The sequence below is a fragment of the Equus przewalskii genome, chromosome 23, assembly GCF_037783145.1.
Source record: "Equus przewalskii isolate Varuska chromosome 23, EquPr2, whole genome shotgun sequence".
Classification (NCBI taxonomy): Eukaryota; Metazoa; Chordata; class Mammalia; order Perissodactyla; family Equidae; genus Equus; species Equus przewalskii.
In genome coordinates, this window is record NC_091853.1 from 10,568,593 (window position 1) to 10,587,023 (window position 18,431).

Below are 18,431 nucleotides of genomic sequence, written 5' to 3' on the forward strand. Positions count from 1 at the left end.
ACAGTACAAAACACTTTTTGATAAGGAACTGTTACTTTTCAAATGAGGTGGAGATTTGAAGGTTGAGAAAAGTTGAGGAAGAGAAATGGAAGGAGAGTTGAAACAGTCATTATTTGTCCCCTGTCACAGAAGATGATGATGTGAATGTGTTTGGTGACCAAGGGGCAATTGCAGGCAAATTACACTGATACAGTAAAGTCAGTCTATTCTTGGAGGCATTATTCTTTTCTTCTCCTGCTAGATAGTCATACAGGACCATATGTTCTTCAAAATAATCCCATCTTATCTCATTGAAGATTGTTTTAGTGAAATAGCTTCCCTAATCCATAATTTTGTGGATCAGACGAATGAGTTGACAGATTCAGGACTGTCTAACATCAAAATAACAGGGGAAAAAAACACATCAATGCAAAACCCACAACTCCTTTCTTCAAATGTAACTAAGACATTTTATTTTGTTGTCTTGGACTTGCAATACAATGTTGAGTAGAAATGAGATCAGATATTGTCTGATTTCTGATCTTACAAGGAAAGCATTCAATACACCCCTACTGGATATTAGCTGTTGTCGTTTATCAGATCGAGAGAATTATTTTTGATTCCTAGTTTCTGTGATTTTTAGCTGGAATGAGTACTGAATTTTGTCAAATGCTTTTACTGCATTCTATTGAGATAATTATTTTTTCCTTCTTGTTCTGTAAATGTGGTGAATTACATTGATTGATTTTCTCACGTTGACCCAACTTTGCATTCCTAAGACAAATCCCACTTGGTCATGGTATGTTATCCTGTTCTATGCTGTTGGATTCCACTGATTAATACTTTGTGAGGAGTTTTGAATCCATGTTCATGAAAGATATTGGTCTGTAATTCTGTTTTTAAAACATGCTTTCAGGTTTTGGTATCAGAGTTACACTGACCTCATAAAACCAACTGGTAACTTTTCCTTCCTCCTTGTTTTGTGAAAGGGTTTATGTAAGATTTGTATTCTTTCTTCTTTGAATATTTGGTAGAATGCAGCAGTGAAGCCATATGAATCTGGAGTGGTTTTTTGTGTGTGACAGTTTTCAATTACATACTTGATTTTTTGTGGGGGAGGTGGTGAGGAAGATTGTCCCTGAGCTAACATCTGTACCAGTCTTCCTCTATTTTGCATGTGGGACACCACGACAGCATGGTTTGATGAGTGGTATGTAGATCCATGGCCAAGATCTCAACCACGAACCCCAGGCCACTGAAGCAGAGTGCACGACTTAACCACTACACCACCGTGCTGGCCGTTTGATTTCTTTAATAGAGTTCTGCCTCCACTTCTTACTCTCTGTAATGCTTGGATCTTATTTGTTTACCCAGCATCTATCTTTATTTGGGAACAGTTCTTTCCTGTTTTATGGGATCCCATAAGAACTATCAATCATTGTATTTTATACCCCAACCTCTTTAGAGGGGTTGGTATGTTATCCAAACTGACACACCAAATTGGGACTTTTCTGCTAGAACAAGTGGGAGAAGACTGTCTCTTTCCTTCATTGTAACGGCGCTAGGATATTGTGAGTTTGGGCTGCCACCTGCCATTTTCCAGAGTCACGGGGAGGAAGACTATCTGTGGTTAGGAGAGGAGATCAACCAATTCATGGAGGGGAGCAGAGTTAAAAGGTGGAAGGGAAAGAAGCCTGATTACATCATTTGGACCCCCAGGTCAAATCATGCCTAAAACCAGTTCTATTTCTAGGCTTTTCTGATAAACAAGCTAATAGATTCTTTTTAACATTTTTATTTTAAGTTAATTTGAGTTGGGTGTCTAACATCTGCAATGAAAAGAAACTTGACTAATATACTCTTTCTCAAGAATCTGCACTCTTGGGCTTTCAACGTTAATTTGTGGAATCATGAGCTGTGGTTTGGTGTTAAGGGACTTCTTTCTCTCTTTGCTTATTAGGTAGGAGGTGAAGAAAGAAGCTGTAGGCGTACAGATCATCAAGAAATATTCTTTGAAGTAAAGTGTATTGAAAGAGTGATCCTGATCTTATTTCAGAGGTACAATGGGGAAACATATGACCTTGACATCCTAAATAATCACTCAATATGTATTTTACCTTTAAAACACTATAGTATATAGCAACTAAATTTACTAGAAGAATTTGGTTTTGGCTTCTGGAATGTTATATATTTCCCGAATGGTACTTTTGGTGTGACCTGGGGTCTCCTGTTATGGATCACATTCTCATGTAAAACAGCATCTCAAGTTCCAAAATACTGACTTAGCCATGACTTTTTTTTTAAGCTTATTGGAAAGTCTGGTAATTATTTTACTTTTCTCTCTTACGGATTGTTTTCTACAATATAATGAAATGTGTCAAAGATAGACTTTGTTCTAAGAATAAATGAGCTGTACAGTTGTCTATTTCAGTGAATAAAGGAGTCAAAAGCATTATACCTTATGAGTTTGTGAAATATATTACCTGCCTAAATCTCTAGCCTTTGAATGATTTAAAAAAAAAAATAAATCTATCAAGGTGTTCTATTTAATTATCTTTCAAAAACTTGTGCTTGAAATTCCTTTATAATTTAAGGGTTATGGAAATTCAGTGAATTTATATTTAGAAATACTATAAGTGTTAAAAAATTAATGAATAGGGTAAATTGTTATACAATTATTCAAATGATTGGAATGGATAATTTTTATTTTACGTTATATTGTAAATATGTTTGGCATTTCATTTTTAGGAAACAAAATTTTGTGTGAATCTGCTTTGGACCGTTGTGCTTGAAATAACAAGAAGAAATTCACGTGTAATAGACTCAGCATTAAGATGGCACCGTGACATGAATCCTGAAGCAAATTGTAGCATTACTCATCCTTATACATCAATAAAGATTCTATTTCCAGGCATAATGACATTTACTGGTTTGGAAAGTATTTTCATCTTAATATTAAAGAATATTACTTTTATTAAAAATCCCTTGGAGGTCTGATGACATTTGTTGATTGAATTTCAAAGTCAAGTACAATGAGATGTTCCCTCTCAGGCACCGTGTATGTGGCTTTTTAAAGTTAGACAGACCTGGCCTCAAACCTCAGGTTTGCAACTAACTAGTTGTGTGAGTTTTGGAAAGTTACTTTATTACTTTGGGTCTTGCATACTAACCTCAAAGGGTAATATGAGCAATAGCGATAATGTATCCTAAGCATTTATCACAGTGTCTAGCACATGATATTTCCTCAATAAAAGGTAAACTTCCAAATGGGATGGTGGAAACCATCAGGTCCACATGCAGCTCTGAAACCGAATGGATTCTGAGAGAACCTGATGACAGCCCACAGTCGCACTGCATTTTGCTATTTCTATAAAGTTAGGACTATTTTAATGTCGTTAAAATATTGGAATGTACCCGTGAAGAAAGCAGCCCTAAGAGCTACTGAAGGTGACTCTCTGGAGAGAAAAGCAAAAGAGATTTTATATGTATATGTCTATGTACGTGTCTGTGTGTGCTTGTGTGTCGGGGCAGAGGTTGGATGGTGAGAGGCAAGCAGATTATGGAAAGAGAAATCAAGTTTCTTTCCTCCTTATAAAATCAGGGAGTATTTTCTATGTAGTTAGGATATTTTTTTGTTTGTTTGTGTTTTCTCTTTAATCAACATACACTCAAACTGTCTGGGGATTTCCAGATACTAGAAAGTGAAGCATCCGGAAAGTGGCCTCAGTGGCAAGAAAGCCATCCCAATGGCCAGGAAAGGGATGAGTAAAGGTGAAGGGAGGGGTGATTTGCTTACATAATACACCAATCAAGGCATTAATGTAAATTTCGTGGTTTTTTTCCAAAGATTTTATTTTTTTCCTTTTTCTCCCCAAATCCCCCCAGTACATAGTTGTGTATTCTTAGTTGTGGGTCCTTCTAGTTGTAGTATGTGGGACACTGCCTCAGTGTGGTTTGATGAGCAGTGCCATGTCCGCGCCCAGGATTTGAACCAACGAAACACTGGGCTGCCTGCAGTGGAGCATGCGAACTTAACCACTCGGCCACGGGGCCAGCCCCAATAAATTTCATGTTTTTTAAAAATTAAGGTTGTTAATATAATTTTGTGTTAGTAGGATTTTCAAGGTATGGTCGTGGAAAGAGAGGTTGTGGCAGACACTATTATTTCTCTACCCAATATTCCTTCCTTCTTTCTTCCTTGTCTATAGAACTCTTACTCTGGGGCTGTCCTGTGAAAATCACTCACTTTTTAAGCCCCATGAAGCTAGGAGAGGCCAAGTGACATAGTTCTGACAGGTGAGATGTAAGCGGGAGTCATCTGGGTGCATCTCAGGAAGCTTTGCTTTCTTGGTCACAGTGACTGGTATGGCTTGTTCCTGTTGTTCCAGTCGTGATCATGATGTTTGGCGCTGCAGCATCCATCTTGCAATCATCAGCTGTCAAACATGAGGATCCATGAATCCAGAAAGCCTGGATCCAAGAAAGCCCTGTGGAGCAGCAGAGCCGAGTAATCACCTACCTCTGGACTTGTTTTGTGAGAAAAGTAAACTTTTGGCTCAAGTTGCTATGAGTAGGGTTTGACTCAAAGTTAAACGTATTTCTAACCAATGCTTTTCACAAATAGGTTTTGTGTAGTGACTATTTCTTTTTTATGAAGAAATTGAAATTTATTGAGATATAATTAACATACCATACACTTCATCCATTTAAAAGGTACAATTCAATGCGTTTTAAAATATATTCACAAGGTTGTGCAACCATCACCACAATCTAACTTTAGACCCCTTTTGTTCCCTCACCCCACAACTCCTTATCCATCAGCAGTCATTACCTGTCTCCTCCCTCCCCCAAGCATCCGCTAGCCCTAGGCAGCCGCTAGTCTACCTTTTGTTTCTATAGATTTGCATATTCTGGACATTTCATATGAGTGGAATCAGACAACATGTGGTCTTTTGTGTCTGGCTTCTTTCTCTTAACATAATGCTTTCAAGGTTCATAAATGTTGTAGCATGTACTAGTAATTCACTCTGTTTTATGCCTGAAACATGCTACTGTATGGAGTTACCACATTTTTTTCTCCATTGGCCAAGTGATGGACATTCGGGTTATTTCCACTTTTGGGCTATTATGAATAATGCTGCTATGAACATTTGTGTACAAGTTTTTTGTGTAGGATCAATGTTTTCCTTTCTTTTGTGTCTCTATGTTGAAGTAGAGTTGCTGGGACAAATGGTAATATTTTGAGGAACTGCCAGACTGTTTTCCAAAGCAGCTGCACCTTTTAAAATTCCCACCAATGGGGCTGGACCCGGTGGTGCAGCGGTTAAGTTTGCACGTTCCGCTTCGGCGGCCTGGGGTTCACCGGTTCGGATCCTGGGTGCGGACATGGCACCGCTTGTCAAGCCATGCTGTGGTAGGCATCTCCCATATAAAGGAGAGGAAGGTGGGCACGAATGTTAGCTCAGGGCCAGTCTTCCTCAGCAAAAAGGGGAGGATTGGCAGCAGATGTTAGCTCAGGGCTAATCTTCCTCAAAGAAATAAATAAACAAACAAACAAAAAATTCCCACCAGCAACATATGAAGATTCCAATTTCTCCATATCTTCACCAACACCTGTTATTGTCCATTTTTTTGATGATAGCCACCCTAGTCGGTGTGAAACGGTATTTCCTTGTGGTTTTGATTTGCATTTTTCTAATAGCTAATGATGTCGAACATCATAATGAACTTGTTGCCCATTTGTATCTTCTTGGAAAAATCTATTCAGATCCTTTGCTTATTTTCTAATTGGATTGTCTTTTTGTTATTAAGTTGTAAGATTGTAATGATTTAAATAGTTGCTTAAATAGTAACTATTTCTATAACATAGTGTACTTTAAACAAAATAGGATATTTATGCAATTCTCATATCGATGCTTTCAGGTCAGTCCCAAGAGGCATAGGCATTACATTTTCATCAATATGAAGGGACAATAATTAACTAGTATGAGCATTTCATTGTAAATATATTTAGTCCTAAATCTCTGGTTAAATTTTAACAGCTAACATTCTCAGTTTAACCAACTTTGGGCAAGTAGACTTAGATTGGCTAGATTTTTTTCTGGACTTGCATAGGGTCACTTAGTTATCACAGTCAGTGGCCTCAAAGGTTAAATGCCTTTATTTTCTGCTGTAGCATCAGTTAATGAAACACTGTAGTCTCTGACTCCTAAGAAAGGCCTTTGGGGGTATGACCTTCAACTTCCCTGAGAGTCAGAAATCAGTGGAGTAATTTAGTCCATTAATTTAGTCCAAATACTTGAAGTTGCTCGTTAACAATTTCCCATTGTAGTGTTGCAAGCTTCAGCCTCTGTTCTCAAGAGGTGATTCAGGACAGAGAGGATTTTTCCCCCTGAACTAGGATAAGGTCAGAGGAGATGAAGGGATTTGAGATACAAAAATAGGAGGTAACTGTGACTAGATTTGGTGATTGATCAGAGAAGGGAAGGAAGGGTGGAGGTGAGAGTGGAGGAGCGGATCATACAGGTTTATGAAATGGGTGACCGAATGGATCATGGTGCCTTCATTAGCACAGGGGACAAGAGAATATGGGCTAGGTGTGAAGGAAGTGCCAAGTTTACATTTGGATATGATTTTTTGAAGTGTTTCCGGGAAATTTATATGGTGACGTCAAGTAGACAGTTTTATACCTGTATCTGGACCTTAAGAAACGGCTGTAAGCTACATTGGAAGTGTGAGCGTGGGAGAAGATGATAGTGTAAGTGAGCATAAGTGAGGCCATCTTATTACGCTAAATGACCCTAGATCCCCCTCTGTGTGACTACTTGCTGCTCTGCACATACTCAAAAAAATTCACATGCTCTCCTGATTTATGGCCTCAACTTATGTATGTACTCCTTGATACCTTGATAAACTAAAACTTTGTTCTATGAGTTTCTCTCCAGGAACAGGCTGACCACAGGCGGGAAACACACCTACAGGGTATCCATCGCAGCTGACAGAAGAATGGAACAATGTGATGCCTGGAGCCCATCATGCCTGGAGACCAACATCACTGGCCCCGTCCTCACTGCCCATTTCCCCTATATTACTACTTCAAGATTCTCTAATCCTTCAAGATGGGTTTTTGAGACATTAGTCACCCGTCTTCCAATTGGTCGGCTTATCTAATTAAACTTCCTTTCTTGATGTCTAACTCGTTGTGATTAATTGGCTCAGATCAAGGTGGGCAGAGCCAGCTCATTGATAGTATCAATGTCACCAAGAAAGCATGTAGAGTGAGGAGAAAAGAGTGCCCACTTCTGAACTCTGACGAACATCAATATTTGAAAGACAAAGAAAGGAAGAGTCTGCAAAGGTGACTGATAAGGAGCAGCTCAAAACATAGAAAGAAAACCAAATTTCTGGGAAAAAACAAGTTGTCATCTGCATCAAATGATTCAGAGTGGTCCAATAACATAGAACTGGAATGTACCTATTAGATTAAGCCAGAAGAAGGTTTTTGGTGCTTTTAATGAGAGTAGATAGTTTCAGGGCTATGCTCACATAGGTAATTAGCTGCAGATCTGAGATTTGAGGCCAGGTCTGTCTAACTTTAAAAAGCCACATATACAATGCCTGAAAGGGAACATCTCATTGTACTTGACTTTGAAATTCAATCAGCAAATGTCATCAGACCTCCAAGAGATTTTTAATAAAAGTAATATTCTTTAATATTAAGATGAAAATAGTTTCCAAACCAGTAAATGTCATTATGCCTGGAAATAGAAACTTTATTGATGTATAAAGATGAGTAATGCTACAATTTGCTTCAGGATTCATGTCACAGTACCATCTTAATGCTGAGTCTATTACACGTGAATTTCTTCTTGTTATTTCAAGCACAATGGTCCAAAGCAGATTCACGAAATAGTCTATTGCAGCAGGGAAAAGGATGGAGAGTGATGGAGGAGTGTACTGCCGGGGGAGATGCTATTTGAGCAAAGACCTGAGGGCGGTGAGGAACAAAGCTGCAGACATGTTCAGGGTAAGACATTTCTGGCAGAAGGAACGCAAATGAAAAAGCCCTAAAGTGGACAAGGATTTATCAAGTGGAAGGAAAGCAAGAAAGCTGAGAGCCTTAAGACTTAATTCTACCGTGGAACTATCCAAAAGTCTCAAAGGATACAATTTCAATATTTAAAAGATCTATTTTAAAAAGGAAATCTCACACAGAAAAGGTTCAAGTCCAGCACAATAACTTTTTCCTTTGAAACATTTGGGAGTAAGTAAGCTGTTGATGTGGCCCATTGCCCCCAATTTTTTAAATATGTATTTTCTACCAAAAAAAATTGGTCCCGGGGAAAACATTTTGAGAAAATTATATGAAGAGTTTCATCACTGAATTCATTAAATATATCCAGGAAGATACCTAGGAATATTTGTTGTTTTTACAATTTTATTAATTTATGTAATCACTGGCCTGAGCAAGATAGTAAATGCTAAAGCAGTATGATGCTGAAGCTTTGAGTCTATGAGTTTATTAGAAATAAGAAAGGCTTAAATGAATTTTTATTAGCAATTCATGTGCCATTGACAAAGCTGTCATTTGAAGATATGACTAAATGTTCTGCATATCTGCAAGTGTCTTAATATGGATCTAGATGATTAAATATGTTTATATCATTTATTTTCCATTTGCAGGTTCAATTCAAATTTTAATTTTGTATTTTTCTTTTACAAAAATAAATCAATATTAATGAAATATTTGTAGTTCTTACATGCAAAACAGGAGTTTTAGTTAAGGCTATATAATTGCCCAAGTGATCTACTAAGTAATTGAATAGATGAGAAACAGTGCATCTCATCTCATTGATGGTAATATCAAACCTATATCTCGTAAGGCAAGCGGTCCCTTTCATTCACTGTCTTGGTTGTTAACATGGGCATTTGGGTGTTACTATCATCTGTGAGAATTATAGTGATAGCTGTGACATTTCCTGAGGACAGAATAGTTGAATTTAACGTATTTAATAATATCCACAATTTTGAGTCTCTGTTAGGCTTAAAGCATTGGTTTTTAAGTCACGATCCCCTAGAGCCGGGTCCTTGAAGTAATCTCTGTTATTTTGGTTGCTTCTACCAAGTTGATACCAATGTATGGTACTATTCATTAATCCAGGCATGTCTAGGTGCCTCATCTGGGCTTGCCTGGCTTAAATGGAGTGCTTGTCTTATAAAACTGTGTGTCATTACCATACATGTTAATGCCACGAGGAGAGAGAAGAATGAACAAATAGGAAATGATGACACAAGTGAAAAACCAAAGAAACAATTAACTTGTAATGGAGCTCTAATCTGATCTTCACTGATTACAGCTCCTCACCTTGTCTGAAGGAGTTTTTATGCTGATCATGGATATAGTCCATTAGTCTTAAGAGATGAATGACTTTGAAGGAGTAATGATGTTTCTTCCAAACACCTCCAGTGCCTACATGATCATTGTGACATTAGTTCATTGAGGCCTCATTGTGGTACCTGATATTTGTTCATTCCTTTTCTTGCATACCTGTTTACAGCTGACATGCCAAGAAGGGTATATCTAACTCCCCCTTAAATGCATTGAGAAAAATCCATCATTATAGTATTTACCATGTTTCTTAGGAATCTGATCTGTCTTCGACAAATGCACCATTTTTTCTGGATGGTTTTTAATGGCTTCCTATTTGGCGATTGTGGAATGTCTTCCTCCCGTGGTGATGTGGCTACTGCCTGCATCTCGGTAAGACCAGTCTCCAGCGATCAGACCAGCCTGCTGCCTCTCGGAAGTTGTTTGCAGCAATGCAACCCCTTGGATTGGTATCATTTTCCTCATTCTTGTGCAATGCTTCTTGAATATTCTGTAACTTCAAGATAGCTTTCACAAAAGTTTTATGGAGATGGCTTGTACCCCTTAGGCAGGTAGCACAGTGGTTAATAGTATGGATTCTGGAGCCATAAATCCCTGGCTTTGAACCCTCGCTCCACCACTTGATGCTGTATGATTTGGGGCAAGTTGCCTATTCTTTTTGTGTCTCAGTTTCTTTGTTTGCAAAATGTTGAAAACAGTAATAGTAGCCTAGCACCTACTACCTGCTGTGAGATTGAAATGACCAATGTGCTAAAGGACTTCGAACAATTCCTAATGTCAAAGAGCATGTGTCTTCCTATCTGGACCACAGGGTAACTCTGGCACTATCTTCTAGCGTTAGCAAGCCAACCTAAAGCCTGAAAGTAAAGCTTGGTGCGACTCCTAATGTTGTCTGCGTAACGCTCCCACGCACACCAGGTTTCTAACCCCAGGGCCTACAGAAGGGTGAATATTTTAAAATATAAAGACTTCTGAATTCAGCAAATATGAGTTTGTTTATTATCATCACAAAAAATCTAGAATTTGTGGTAAGTTACTGAACAGTATTCATAAAATGGAATAGGTCTGTCTCTGGGAACAAGAGTTCCAAATCTGTTCAGAGATACAACTTTTGTTATGTTTTGTGTCAAGGAATGCTTTTGTCCACATTTATTTCAGAAATTTAAAGGTAAATACAAATTAATTTAGTTTTAAGAATTTTATGATGTCCTTTGTGGTATCACAAAATTAACGTTGGGAATAACTGGCCAATTTGTAGCTCACCGTTCACACTTGCCAAAAAACCAAAATGAATATACCAGCTATGCCATCATCCATAGATTTCATTCACCTCTAGATCCAGTCAGAGATATTAAATAGCTACTCGAAATAAAAAGTACATACTTCTGGGTTATGAGGCAAAGAATGAGCATAGAAGTAGCACCGAAAAAAAGCGTGAGATTAGACATTGAGAGTTTTTATGGTCAGAGGACTCACTGTCATCACAAGTCATGAGAATTCTTCTTCAGAGTGCAGTTGAAAGAACTTATCACTGTGTAGGCTGTTAGAGACTGAGTCTGTGGAGGGAGGGGGGTGAGAAAAGGGAATTTGGTAGTTGGAAAAATGAGTGGGACTAGAATGACTGACCTGGTACTAAGACTCTTCAGGTCAAGGGATGGACAAAAGCGTTTCTCTTTCTGCCTTCACAAACCGCGACTGACCCGTTCAAGCTGCATTCTCCAACTGGGGCAGAGCAGAGGTCCACCTGAAATAAACCCACGGACAGGAGGCCCCTGCAAATTGATGTAGGTGTGGGAAGATTCTGCTTTTTCGTCTTTCCTTCTCTTTTTCCAAACTCCCACTGGAATGCCATAGGCAGTCTAGGATATGTCCCAGGAGCCAGGCAGGGGACAACTGAGCTTAATATGACAAAATCAAATCCAGGTTTATTAGCTAATGATCTGAATTTACATCAGAATTTTGCCACTCTGGCTGCTTCTGTGTGGATCAAACACATGTAATTGATATATTTCTTCTGTCATTTCACAGGGCTAACCAAATGATAGATCCACTTTTCTTGTTAAATTTCTTGCTAAGGTGAAGACACATTTAGAAGTTGAATGGTTCATCAGTCTCATTAGTTAATGTAATAAATGCTTAGTGAGTGATACTGTGCTAGTGTGTGTGTGCATGCACATGCTTGTGTGTGTGTGTGTGAAAAGAAACCATCAAAGACTGATTCCTTAACAATCTTCCACTTGATGAAGAGAGCTGAAGCTTGCACACTGGCAACGCTGACACAGGCCTAGATGCCGTAGAATTTTAATTGGACCATGACACTGTAGAGCGGAAGGGGAGTGCAGGAATCCTAGCTAGTGCATGGGTTCTTCATACGTCAAGGCCTTGAGACAATGAAGTTCAGGTGTTTATGGGAAGTATTTCATTCACTCACTCTTCCCATAAATATTTCTAGAACACCTACGTGTGACAAACTCAGCCCTAGACCCTGGAGATGCAGCCCTAAACAAGGAAAAATCTTGGCTCCCCTGAGACTTACATTCTGAGAGGCAAGGGACAGATCAATTAGATAATTTCAGATAGTGGCAAGTATTGTGAAGCAAACAAAGCAGGGTAATAGAGAGCACCAATCGGGCAGAAAACATTAGGTAGTGTGGTCAGGGAGGAGTTTAGCTTGACTAGAGAGTAGTGTGACGGTATTGTGGGGTAGAAACCCAGAAAAGTTTATACTGGGGAATCCATGAAACACCTTGAATGTCGGGCCTGGTAAGCTCTTTTTGGGCATTTCTAGAAAACACTAAGTACTTTAATTCTCATAGAAGTGAGATCTAGTGCTCACTCTCCTGACCACTGGTCTATTCCAGAACCATGTGTAGGGGCACGCTTGTACCCATGCTTGACAGCGAAGTGGAAATGGTCATTCTATATTTGGACACTGTGACATCTGAGTCATTTAACTTTATTGGACTTCAAATGCCCAAAAGGCTGATCTTCACAAGCTCGTCCAGCAGATCTTTAACAATTTTCTTAGTTGCTCGTAAGGTATTTTCAAATCACATTTAATTTCAGTTTATTATTTTTCCTGTGTTTCACTAAAATTACCTCTCTTTGAAGTCTATCTACACAGGAATCTACAGGGTTTAACCACTTTTCAGGTATTTCTGTAAAAATAACCAAACACAATTTAAAAACAATAAGTGTGTCATTACTTCTACACCTAAAAATAATCAAAATGGGTTTATCTCAAATATTCAAGCTATACAATTTTTCATGCAATGCAAATACAGAATATTTTAACTCACAAGGAGAATTTTTTTTAAGTTATTTTATTGAGGTCACATTGGTTTATAACATAGTGTAAATTTCAGGTGTACATTATTATATTTTAGTTTCTGGATAGACTGCATCATGTTCACCACCAATGGACTAGTTTTTATCTGTCACCATCCGTATGTACCCTTTTACCCATTTCATCCCTCACTTCCCTTCCCCTCTGGTACCAATCTGTTCTCCTTATCTACGTGTTTGTTCATTTTCCACACGAGTGAAATCATATGGTTTTTGTCTTTCTCTATCTGGCTTATTTCACTTAACATAATACACTCAAGGTCCATCCATGTTGTCATGAATGGCATGATTTTGTCTTTTTTATGGCTGAGTAGTATGCCATTGTATATCCAAAGAACATGAAAACACTAATTCAAAAATATATAAACACCCCTGTGTTCATTGCAGCATTATTCACAACAGCCAAGACTGGGAAGCAACCCAAGTGCCCATCAACAGATGAATGGATAAAGAAGGAGAACTTTTTTTTAAAAATTATTTTATTGAGGTCTTATTGGTTTATAACATTGTGTAATTTCAAGTGTACATTATTATATATCAGTTTCTTTCTTTCTTTTTTTTTTTTTGAGGAAGATTAGTCCCGAGCTAACTACTGCCAGTCCTCCTCTTTTTTTGCTGAGGAAGCCTGGCCCTGAACTAACATCCGTGCCCACCTTCCTCTACTTTTTTTTTTTATATGTGGGACACCTACCGCAGCATGGCGTGCCAAGCGGTGCCATGTCCACACCCAGGATTCAAACTGGTGAACCCCAGGCTGCTGAGAAGCGGAATGTGCAAACTTAACCACTGTGCCACCGGGCTGGCCCCAGAAGGAGAACTTTTAAAGAAAGTTTTAAGCATGTGAGCTGTAGTGGAAACTTACTATCTTAATCAATGATTTTTTTCTTGACACAAAAACTATTAATTGAACTTTATTAGCCTTGTTATAGCTCTAAACATCTATGCTTCCCTTAGAAGATCTGACAGTTCATAAAGTTTATAAGACAGCTATCTGGAGTATGTCTTACGAGAAAAAATAGTTTTCACAAATTAAGCTGAATGACAGCAGGGGAATAGGCAATATTGAGATCATTTGTTGACAATGTATTAGGAGAGAAGGCCTGAGAATGGAGCAGTGGGACCGGGTTGTGGGTCATATTAAGGATTAGAAAAAAGAGAAAAACATGAAAACAAAGGAACCAGAGTGGGAGTGAGGTTGTTTTCACTGTTCAATAAGGGCACAGCATCCAGTGAAATCAAGTCACAGTAGCACACTTGTTAATTTTGTCATTTTTACAGAAACACCACTTATAAAACTGGACACTAATGTATAAGAAGGGAAAAAGTTATCATTGCTGTTTATCAAATTATAGAGGATGCTCTTTAAAAAACAATAGACAAAGTTAATTTTAAGGTTGCAAGTTAGATTGAGTGTAGTCCAATAACTATTATGCTTAGTTATTACTTTTCTTAATTTCATTCAGTTTATGGAATATTTTTTCAAAGTTTTTGTGACTGGTAGCTGGATAGTGGGAAATGTGGCACAGCCGAGTTTGCGGCAGCCAGAGCTTAGGGACTGGTCGCCAGGTAAGCAGTAAAGGGTCAGAGAAAGGGAGAGGACAGGATCATGTACAGCAGGCCCCTTGTCCTTGGGGGACACCTTCCAAGACCCCCAGTGGATGCCTGAAACTGCGGATAAGACCGGACCCTATACGTACGGTGTTTTCCTATACATACACATCTATGATAGAGTTTAATTTATAAATTAGGCACAATAAGAGATTAACAACAATAACTAATAATAAAATGGAACAATTGCAACAATATACTGTAATAAAAGTTACCAGAGATCTTAGCAACCTCAGCATATGATCTTTTCCCTTTCCATGTTAAGTCGAGAACTTTCACATTTTCACTTAAAGGAGGTACCTTTACGACTTCTCTTTGGCATATCCAAACTGCCAGCATCACTGCTCTTGCACTTTGGGGCATTATTAAGGAAAGTAAGGGCTACTTGAACACAAGCACTGTGATACCGCGACAGCTGATCTGACAACCCAGACGGCTACTGAGTGACTAACAGGCAGGTGGCGCATACAGCATGGACACCCTGGACAAAGGGATGGTTCACATCCTGGGTGGGACAGAACGAGATGGTGCAAGATTTCATCATGCTATTCAGAACAGCATGGTATTTAAAACTTCTTTAAAACTTGTTGTTTCTGGAATTTACCATTTAATATTTTTGGACCACAAGTTAACCGAAACTGCAGAAAGTGAAACCACGGATAGGGGGGAATACTGTGTGTAATAGTCGGCTTGGGCCGCCATGGCAAATCTCTGGAGGCTGGGCGGCTGAAACAACGGAAGTTTATTTTCTCACAGTTCTGGGGGCTGGAAGTCCAAGATCAAGGTTCCAGCTGACTTGGTTTTTGGCAAGAGCCCTCTTCCTGGTTGCCTTCTTGCTGTGTTCTCACATGGCTGTTCCTTATTGCTTGTGTCGGGGGGAAGGGGGGGAGGGAAGAAGGGAGAGAGAAAGAGAGCACACTAGCTCCCTGGGGTCTCTTCTTGTAAGGACACTAATCTTATGGGATCAGGGCCCCACCCTTATGACCTCATTTAACCTTAATTACTTCCTTGGAGGCCCCCATCTCCAAATACAGCCACATTGGGGGTGAGAGCTTCAACATGCAAACTTTGGGGGGACGCAAAGATTTAATCCATAAAATATAGGAAGAAAGATGGGGTTTCTACCTGAAACAGAATGTAGAAAAGTTTTACTGCAAACTAAACAATAAATTGGCTCTGAGATTCCTGGCAAAGAAGGCAAAAAGAGAAACATAATAGGCAGTGTGAATTTAGGTCAGTGGATTATCTCTTAAACCTTAGTCTTATTGTGTGTTTGTGTTTGTCAAAGTGGTTTCAGACATTGACCAGTAAGGGCGGGGGGCAGGGTGGGATGTATTTCGGGGCTAGAAAGTCTGCTGCACTTCATATCACACTGTAGACTGTTTTTCTACATAGAAGGCTGATTTCAAACACTGCTTATACCCCTTGGAGCCTGGGTGGAAGACATCAGGAAGCACAAGTTCTGGACTGGAGTTGGGTTTATTGACACTGGAGTCAAGAATTGGGCTCTTTGAATCGTCAATGCACATGCAGGAATAAAAGAGAACAAGTGGAAAAGCCACAAATCCTGAAAGCAGATTATTTCAAATCTGAAGGGGATTTGTAACCCCTGCTGCTGATTCAGGTTAATAACATACTTCTTACCAAAAGTGCTGAAGAAGATCATTTACATTAATTCTTTTGTATTTAAGTGAATTTAAAATGATTTTATCCTAAAAATTACCAATATCTATGAATAACTGGAGGCAACTTATTGGTCACAAGCCAAGGCTGGCATTTTTATTCGAGCTGCTCTGAGTGGGTCAATATAATGCACACAGTGCAAAGGGTCACGACATCATTTGCATGATGACTGCATAGATAACGTTTAGTTGGTGAGTGGTTTGTGCCGTTCTTCAATTCTTTTTGTTTTTTTAATCACTCCATCTTATCTTTAATTAAGTACAAAGACCCTCCAGTCATGTCACCAAGGGATCATTTCACCCACTGCCCTGTTTGGCGGCCAGTCTCTCGTCTTTCTCTTAGGCAATGGTGAGGAGGATCCCTTTTCCTTGGGGAAGAGAAATCCGTGCTTTGTTGTCTTTGCCAATAAAAAAATGTTGGAGAGTTGGGTGGCGAAGCTGTTGCCTGTGGCATCTTTCACATGAACTACCTCAAAAGAACCAGGATGGTGGGCCGGCCCAGTGGTGTAGTGGTTAAGTTCATGCGCTCCACTTTGGTGGCCCAGGGTTTGTGGGTTCAGATCCTGGGTGCAGAACTACACACTACTCATCAAGCCATGCTGTGGTGGCGTCCCATATACAAAATAGAGGAAGATTGGCACAGATGTCAGTTCAGCAACAATCCTCCTCAAGCTAAAAGCGGAAGATTGGCAACAGATGTTAGCTCAAGGCCAATCCTCCTCACCAAAGAAAGAAAAGAAGAAAAAGAACCAGGATATCTCTCTGTTGGTGATCACACCAATTCTTCCAAGGTCAGCACCTCCAGTCACCATATACAGGTTACCAGTGTTAAACTTGATGAAATCAGTAATCTTGCCAGTTTCCAGATCAATCTGAATCACATCATTCACTTTGATGAGAAATCAGGGTAGTGGTTGGTGTGAGCATCATGGGTCATCCGATGAGGGATTCCTTTTGTGCCCACAAAGATCTGCCTAACTTTGCATAACTTGTACTTGGCTTCCTCAGGTGTAATATGATGAATGGCAAGCGACCCTTGGTGTGGTGGATAAGACAAAAATCCTCTCCAGCCTTGTCAATGCTAGTGACATCTATTGAACCAGCAGGGTACGTTACATCAGTTCCAGCCTCGCAGTCAATCTTAACGAACTGCTGCATGCGAATCTTCTGTAGTTCTTCTCTTGTCAGAGCATACTTAAGTCTGTTCCTTAGAAAATGAGGGGAAGACGTTCTGTCAGCTTGTGGAGACTGGTAGATGGACAGGGAGCAGACACACTGGTCAGTTTATCAGCATCCAGTGCTTTGGAGCTGCTCCATGCTTCAGATGCTCCTCGGGACCACGAGCTGTGGCTGTGCTAGCCATGAAAAGAGCATTCTTCAATTTTTTTTAGCTTGTCTAAACTTTGAGACAAATTTGGTTCTTAAACCTACTTTGTTTTCTCAAAATTGCAGGAAGGGAAAAAATAATTCTGATCACTTAGATTCCTTCAAAATGACAAATTCAAGAATATCAATGTCTGAAAGCATAACCAGAAAAACAAGTATAATGTAAATGCAAAAATTTTATGCCTTCGTTCACCCTTTTGTTCATTCATAATTTTGCCAATTTTTATTGAGTACCATCTATATGCCAGGATATTTGTTAGACTCTGGGTAAAATGTGATCTCTTGGAACTTCCATGGCTATTAAAATGCAGTCCTGTGTGATGGCCGCCATCCTAGAGATACACACAAGTCTTACTGGACCGCTTGTGGGGGTCACCTTTCCTAGAGGAGAAAATTTGGGTTGGTTTCTGGAGAAAGTGGCATGTGAGCTAAAAGACGGATAGGAGCAAGCCATGGAAAGGGTGCGGTGTTCCAGAGGTGACATTATATGCATGGGAGCAGCTGGTTCAAAGGCAGAGATGCACAACTGAGTGATAACCGAGAGAGTGGCATGTGGTATGCGGCATGTAGAGTGAAAGTAGTGTGAATCAAGAGGAAAAGCTAAGATAGAACTTTGCATGCCATGCAAATTTGGCACTTTCTCCTAAAACCTTTGGAGGGTTTTAACAACTGGGTTGGGGCGATCAGATCTTTTTTTTGAATGACAGTGCCAGTAGGAGTATGGCAGACGGATTGAGGGTGGGATGCAAGAGCTGTAGTCTGAGATCAAGTTAGAAAACTATTGCAGTAACCCAGGAAAGAAGTGGTGAGGTCCCGAACCAGACTATTTCCCAAAGACATAAAAACAAATCTCCTCCACAATCCTGGGCCAGATGTTTTAAACAGTTATTTAGAAGAAAGCAGATAGCATCTGCTTGCAGGCAGGGTTAGTTAATTTCTCTCTTTCTCATTTAAAAAAATATAACCCGTCAATGTAATTTCGAAGCCATACGATATTTTAGAACTCTCTACGAAAAAAACAACAGATAAGCCATCCATGCTCA

At 39.4% G+C, this 18,431-nt stretch overlaps 1 pseudogene; it reads right to left on the reverse strand.

Annotated features, from left to right (window-relative positions):
- Positions 1 to 16,152: 16,152 nt before the first annotated feature.
- On the reverse strand, positions 16,153 to 17,505 carry LOC103552287 (small ribosomal subunit protein eS4, X isoform-like; annotated as a pseudogene).
- Positions 17,506 to 18,431: the final 926 nt, after the last annotated feature.